Source organism: Mobula birostris, chromosome 24 (assembly GCF_030028105.1).
Source record: "Mobula birostris isolate sMobBir1 chromosome 24, sMobBir1.hap1, whole genome shotgun sequence".
NCBI lineage: Eukaryota > Metazoa > Chordata > Chondrichthyes > Myliobatiformes > Myliobatidae > Mobula > Mobula birostris.
Window position 1 is genome coordinate 50,704,176 of NC_092393.1, and position 8,050 is coordinate 50,712,225.

Below are 8,050 nucleotides of genomic sequence, written 5' to 3' on the forward strand. Positions count from 1 at the left end.
CTGAGGAGAAAGCATTGGCCAAGACAAGGGGTAAGAAAGTCAAAGAAAATCCCTGCCTCTCTGTTGCTGGAACCATGATCTTTAACAAGTAGGTGGATGAGATGTTAAAAAAATTCCTGAACTTTGTACGACATCAGATGCCATCTTTCAGGGAAGATTATGATGGGGTTGTTGGAGGGGGTGGGGGGGGGGAGTCCAGCTGGTTAGAAAGTCGTTCTTTTTCTGTCCACATTGGGCTGAAGTCCAACACTCCAACCACAACACTACCAACTGGTATGGAGGCTCAGCTGTAACCTTGGAAGGCTGTCAACATGCTTGGACAGAGGTAAGTGCAAACTCTGCTTTTTGAACCACCACCCACCCACCCGTCATCCCACACTCTATCAATATGAGGGGAGATTTGATAGAGTTATACAAAATTGTGAAGAGTGTAGATAGGGTAAATGCAAGCAGGATTTTTCCATTGAGGAGGGGTGAGACTAGAACTAAAGGTCATGGGTTAAAGGTGAAAAGTGAAGCCTGAGGGAGAACTTTTTAACTCAGAGGGTGGTGTGAGTATGAACGAGCTGTCGTTGGAAGTTGTGGATGTGGGTTGGGCTGCAACATTTTGAAGAAGTTTAGATAAGAACATGGATGAGAGGGAGGGCTATGGTCCAGGTGTGGGTTGATGGGACTAGGCATGGACTAGACAGGCCGAAAGGCCTGTTTTTGTCCTGTAGTGGTCTATTGCAGAGGATCCCAACTGAGGGTCCACAGACCCCTCAGTTAATGGTAAGGGTTCATGGCATAAAATAAAAGTTGGGAACCCCTGCTGTAGGAGAAGGATATATGGCTCTGAGAGAGACTTTTGCACCAACTTCTCTAGACAGTAAGGACAAGAGGATAGACACGTGGCTTCTAACAACACCCTCCCCTGGAGATGTTCCCTCTCAACACCAGCAAATGAAATTACGTTCAAGTTTAATAATCATTTAACCATACATGAATACAACCAAATGAAACAAGCCAGGTTCAGTCCTGAACTTCAGGGCAAACCGTGTGGAGGCAACGCTTTCTCTGCATGCGACACTCTGTTCCTTCTGCATCCTACAGACGTGAAGGTTGGGGAGTTAATTGGCCACTGTAATATACCTGCTATATGTAGGTGACTGGTAGAATTTGGGAGGGGTCAGTGAGGAAGGAGGGCGTGGCGGTAGAATAAAATTGGATTGCGTCTAAGCAGCTGAGCATTGGACCAGAAGTCCCTACAAAGGACCGTGAGAACAGTTGAGGGGATCACAGGAGTCTCCTGACCATCCATCAGGGATATTTATCAGGACTGCTGCTTACGCAGGGCCCTTAGTATTATTAAGGAGCCCCCCATCCATCCAGCATCCTCTTTGACTTTCTACCATCAGGCAGGAGACTCCAAAGCATAAAAACAGGAACAGTCAGGATGGGAAACAGCTTCTTCCCTCAGGCCATTAGGCTTCTGAACTCCCTGCCGTATTACATTCAAAATGTCACCAGTTAATCTGTTCTCTACCTTACAATATGTAACTTATGCACTTTAGTTTGTTATTTATGAGTGATTCATCTGTAGGTTTCATCCTTACTTTCATATGTGCTGTATGTACTTCTGTGCTTTATACCGCGGTTCCGAGAAACTTTGTCTAGTTTGACGGTATACATGTATATAGTTAAATGACAATAAACTTGACTTGATTAGTGTAAATCAGAGCTTTGCAGCTGGTGTGGACTCTTTGGACTGTTTTTATGTTGTATGACTTTATCTATGATTCAAAGTAGAATTAACCCAACTCCAGTCACTTCTAGTCCCATAAGAAAAATAACTAAGAGACATCAAACATGTTGGGGCATCTAGTGGGCCCAGATCCTCCTCCCACACAGGCTTCATCTTGCAAGAAAGCTGTCGCACAAGGTGTTTGCTAATACTTTGATGTGACTAGCGTCATCTGCTTCTAGGTGGTGTGGTAGTGGAACGCTGCACAGCACCAGCGGTTGGGGTTCAATTCCCACCACTGGCTTCAAGGCATTTGTATGTTCTCCCTGCGTAGATTTCCTTCAGCTGCTCCAGTTTCCTCCCACATTCCAAGGGTGTGTAGGATAGGGTTAGGGTTCGTAAGTTGTAGGCATACTATTGCTGGCCCTGGAAACATAGCAACACCTGTGGTATGCCCCGAGCACAGCTTCGAAACGTGTTGGTCATTGACACAAGCACATCTGCCCCGCAAAGCTAAGCAGAGAGTTGACCAAAAAACACCCGAGCCAGAAGCTTCCTTCAGCATTTTAATGAGATTGTACTCATGAAACTGCATAAAGTAAAATATGTATTGAATAAAGAATCACTGTGTACATAAATATACTAATACTACTGATTATTCTCACAATCAAGATAATATACACATGCAACAGTGCATTACCATGCTGTGTAAACAAGAGTGAACTCGTGCGCAATGATATCTTAGTAACGATAAGCAACAAATATAATACTTCCTTCAAAATATATCTACTGAAAGTTTACCAATATTAGCAGAGCTTAAGATACACAGATATTGCTGTTTCAAGGGCAAATAAACAGATATGGAAATGGATGTCTTTCCACTGTGTGCTTCAAAATTAATCCAAGTTAACCCACGCTGGAAGTGAACCAAAAACAGCTTATGTACAGGAAATGATGTTCATACAACACAAACTGCACCTCCAGAGGCCCGAACACAATACATTTCATGGTATGTTTCAATGTACATGTGACAAATAAAGCCAACCTAGAAAATCTTTGAAGGACGACTCCTGTTTTTTTTAGGTGGGATTTCTTGCCATTGCATGGAAGAGAGTTTATGAATAAACCAAGTCGTTGGGAATAGATCAAGGCCTTGATGTTCTTTTCTTCTTTCAGGCAATATTAACTCATCTTAGCCTGTGTCCTGTTAGGCAGGGATACTTAAAAATACCACCCAAAGACCAGAAGTGGCAAAGAAATGGGGGGGGGGGGAATAGATATAAATAAATGGAGGGAAGGCATGGTACGTAGCGTTAGCTATACAGTGTCAATATTTGGGGTTCAATTCCTGCCACTGTCTATAAGGAGTGGGTACATTCTCCCATGACCACATGGGGTTTCTCCTGTATTTTGGTTTCTTCCCACATTCCAAAGACATAAGGGTTAGTAGGTTAATTGGTCACATGGATATATTTGGGTGTTCAGGACTCTTTGGACTGGAAGGTCCTGGTACCATGTTGCACCTCTAAGTAATAAACAAATAAATAAACAAACAGATAGATAGATAGATAGATAGATAGATAAATAAATGAACAGATCGCAGGAACATCGATTCAAAACTATCAAGAAGAACTAAAAGAAACCCAATAGAAAAGATAGTAAAGTAACTCCAGACCACGATGAACTGGCAAGTTGTGCTTCAGAAATAAAAGTCTTGTACTGCAAAAATCCCTGATGATACTGTCCAAAGAAAGAAACAAAAGATCAGCATCTATATAATGTGTTCTGATGAAACATTAACTTGGTTTCTTTGCACAGATGTTGCCAGACTAGCTGAGCGTTCTCAGCATTTCCCGTTTTTATATTGTGTTCTATCTGAGAGCCTCACAAAGTAAGTCCCAGCCAAAAGACCCGATTTAACTCTGTTTCTCTGTCCATGCATGCTGTCTGGCCTGTCAAGTATTCGCAACATTCGTTTTTTTTTCAGATTTCCACCATCTGCAACTTGTTTATGGCATAAATCTGTAATAAGACTGTGAGACATAGAAGCAGAATCAGGCCATTTGGCTCAAGTCTGCTCCACCATTCCATCATGGCTGATTTATTATCCCTCTCAACCCCATTCTCCTGGCTTATCCCATAACCTTTGATGCCCTGACTAATCAAGAATCTATCAACCTCCACTTCAAATATACTCAATGACTTGGCTTCCACAATGGTCTGTGGGAATGAATTTGACAGATTTACGATCCTTTGGCGAAAGAAATTCCTAATCATCCCTGTTCTAAACGGATGCTCTTTTATTCTGAGTTTGTGCCCTCTAAACTGCCCTACTGAAATAAACATCCTATCTAGGCCTATCAATATTTGGCTGGTTTCAATGAGATATCCCCCACCCCCCGGCACTCTTCTAAACTCCTGCATGTAGAGGCCCAGAGCCATCAAACGCGTTCATACTGTACGTTAACCCTTTCATTCCTGGGATCTTTCTCATGAATCTCCTCTGACTCTCTCCTACGCCAGCACATCCTTTCTTGGATAAGGGACCCACAACTGCTCACAGTACTCCAAGTGTGGTCTGACCAATGCCTTAATAGGTTCAGAATGTGAATACATACCTCAGTCATCATCCTCATTATGTGCCGTGTTGTATGACATCATCGTTGTGCGTGGTGCCATATGACATGTGCGATCATGGTCCCATGACCATGATTGCTCTTAGCAAAGTTTTCTACAGAAGTGGTTTGCCATTACCTTCTTCTGGGCAGTGCCTTTACAAGACAGGTAACACCCAGCTATTATCAGTTCTGTTCAGAGATTGTCTGCCTGACGTCAGTGGCCAGATAACCAGGACTTTTGATACGCACCAGCTGCTCATATGACTGTCCACTATCTGCTCCCATGGCTTCAGGTGACCCTGATCAGGGGCTAAGCAGGTGCTACACCTTGCCCAAGGGTGATCTGCAGACTAGAGGAGCGAAGGAGCATCTTACACCTCCTTTGGTAGGGACGTATCTCTACCCCGCCACCCTACTTACCTCAGTAGGGTGTTCATTAACCAGAAGAGCATAGATTTAAAGGAAGAGGTGAAGGGTTTAGAGAGTGTTGCAGGCACTGTCTGAATCAGTATTACAGCCAGCTCCCCTTCATCATATTTGAAAGAAACTTGGCTAAGCTCTTGGTATTCTGTAATCTACAAGGATATAGACCGAAGACCGAGAAGTAGCATTCGCCTGATTAGTTATTTTATTTTTTTAATTATTGAGATACAGCATGGAATAGGCCCTTCGGCCCTTTGAGTCATGCTGCCCCAGCAATCCCCTGCTTTAATCTGAGCCTAATCACTGGACAATTTACAATGGCCAATTATCCTACCAACTGGCACGTCTTTAGACTGTGGGAGGAAACCAGGGCACATGGAGGAAACTTACGCTGTCACAGGGAGAACGTACAAGCTCCTGACAGGCAGAAACAGAAATTGAACCTGGGGTCACTTGTACTGTGAAGCCCTTGTGCTAACCACTATACTACCATGCCGCCCCTTCTGGGGCTGGCATGGACATGATTGGCCAAATGGCTCCTTTCACTGTTTCAAGAATTCTTTGAGGTCCTCATAAAATGTAGTCATTTTTATACCATTTGAGCATAGAAAGCTCTCATGCAGAAATATATAAACAGCAATGTGGTTTAGGGGAGGCACGGTAGCATACCGGTTAGCGTGATGCGACTACGGCACCAGCGTTTCGGGTTCAATTACGTCATTGTCTGTAAGGAGTTTGTACGTTTTCTCTGTGGCCTTCCTCCAGATGCTCTGGTTTCTTTCCACATTCCAAAGATGTACAAGGTAGTAGGTTAATTGGCAACGTGGGTGTAATTGGGCTGGAAGTACCTGTTACTGTACTGTATCTCTAAATGAAAAAAAATAAAATAAATACCTAGATCATTTCCTTTGGTGATGATTCTTAAGGGAGAGTATCAAGGTAACTCCCTTTGTCCGTGGGGTTTTTGTTTCGTAGTCACCTTGGGAAGCAGATGGGACCTCAGTTCGACCACAACTCTTGATTGGGATTATAAGGTGTTGCTCTCCCAGCCTGAGAATGGTCTCATCATGCTGTAGAGGAGACCATGGACCAACGTATGGGAATGGGAATGGGAATGGGGAGTGGAATTACAATGTTTGTGCAGCAGGAAATTCTTCCTGTTGTGGATAGAGCGAAGGCGTTCAACAAGAGGTCCCCTCAATCTACATAGAAAGATGGAGCCCAACTAATTTGCAACATTCTTCTTAAACTTAAGGTTAATTATGCACTCAGTGGCCATTATGTTAACTACCTGCTGTACCTAAAAAAGTGGCCACTGAGTGTACATTCGTGGTCCTGTGCTGCTGCATCCCATCCACTTCAAGGTTCACATGTTGTGCAATCAGAGATGTTCTTCTGCACACCACTGTTGTAACGTCTGTTTATTTGAGTTACTACCACCTTAGTATCAGCTTGATCCAGTCTGGTCATTCTCCTCTGACCTCTCTCGTTAACAAGGCATTTTTACCCACAGATCTACCTACTTTTTGCTTTTTGCACCGTTCCCTGTAAACTCTAGAAGCTGTTGTGCATGAAAATCTCAGGAGATCAGCAGTTTCTGAGCTACTCAAACCACCCGGTCTGGCACCAACAGTGGAATTCACTTAGAACATATATCTCAACTATAATGACGTTTGGTTTGAACAGCAACTGAACCTCCTGACTGTGCCTGCATGCTTTTATGCATTGAGCTGCTCCCACATGATTGGCTGATTAGATGTTTGCATCACCAAGCAGGCGTACAGATGTACCTAATAAAGTGGCCACTGTGTGCATTTTCTTACAGAGAAACCCTATCAGACTTAATTGGGTAATAAAGCTTGACATCATTTCTCAGAAAGCAATGTTCTGGTACAAAAAAGTGATGAAGAGAAATAAAGCCACAGGGCATTGCAGTAAATAAAGGCAAAGAAATGGTGAGGGCAGATCAAGTGTAATAGACAATAGATTTACAGTAAGGAACTCTACTGAGAAAGCACTGTTGGTATGTTTACAAAGAGATGTCAGGAACAATGCTGGCATATAAAGATCAGAAACTAGCTGTGTGTAATAATTGTTACAAAGAACTTACTCACTGAAACAAGCACTTGGCAGTACCCCAAGAGGCTGTACTAGATGTGAGAGACGTGCACCTCCTCACATACTACTAAATGGGGTATCTATCACAGAGAGTAGGAAAGGCCAGGGGAACAGGCCAAACTAAGCCAGGAAAACCAAAACCAGTCCTGCAGAATCTATTAATTTCTGCAATTATTTTTAAACGAACTAAATATAAACAGCAGTGTACCAAAGGAGGTGTAAGGCATTCTTTCCCTCTGCTAGCCTGCAGATCACCCTTGGGCAAGGTGTAGCACCTGCTTAGCACCCACCCCACAAGCCCCAGAATCAGGGTCACGTGAAGCCATGGGAGCAGGTGATGGATGGTTGTGTGAACAGCTGGTGCACATCACAAGTCCTGGGTATGCGACCACTGATGAGAGACAGACAATCTCTGAAGTGTATTGATAATGGCTGGGGTCACCCGTTTTGTAAAGACACTGCAAAGAAGAGGGCAATCACAACCCACTTCTGTAGAAAAAATTGCCAAGACCAATCATGATCACAAGACCACGGTTGCCCAATATTACATGACATTTTGATATGCTAAAGATCAAAGGTAGCAGCAGAATAGTATCTACAATGCTTCCTTTGAATTACATATAGTTTTCACACACCTCCTTCTTTGCACCCACACTCCAGACACCCAACATGAATATTAATCAGCATTGTCTGGTTTGCAATCAACTCTAGTTCACAGCTCCAGGAAAACTGTTGTTCAGGGCTGCATCTTAAGTTCAATCTACAATCCACAGTCAGGTCTGATGACCGATGCTGGTGAAGTAAGTATTTTCTATATATCATAACTCCAGAATACACTCTAACACTTTCCACAATCTCTTTGATCTACTACAGTCAGGAAGGAGGTGCAGAAGCATCAGAACTAGGACTGCCAGACTGGGTGACAGTTTCTTCCCTCAGAAAAAAGAATGAATTCTCTGCCACCATTGAGGTCCTGTCACTAGGACAGTGTACTGTTTACCTGTGCTGTGCTTTACTACATGCATTTTGAATTATAATTTATCAACTTACTTATAGCATAATATTTTGGTTTACATGATGTGCATAATATACTGTATGCTGTGTGGGTGCACTGTAGTCCAGAGGAAAGCTGTTTCCTTTGGTTGTACTGTATATACATACAGTCAGA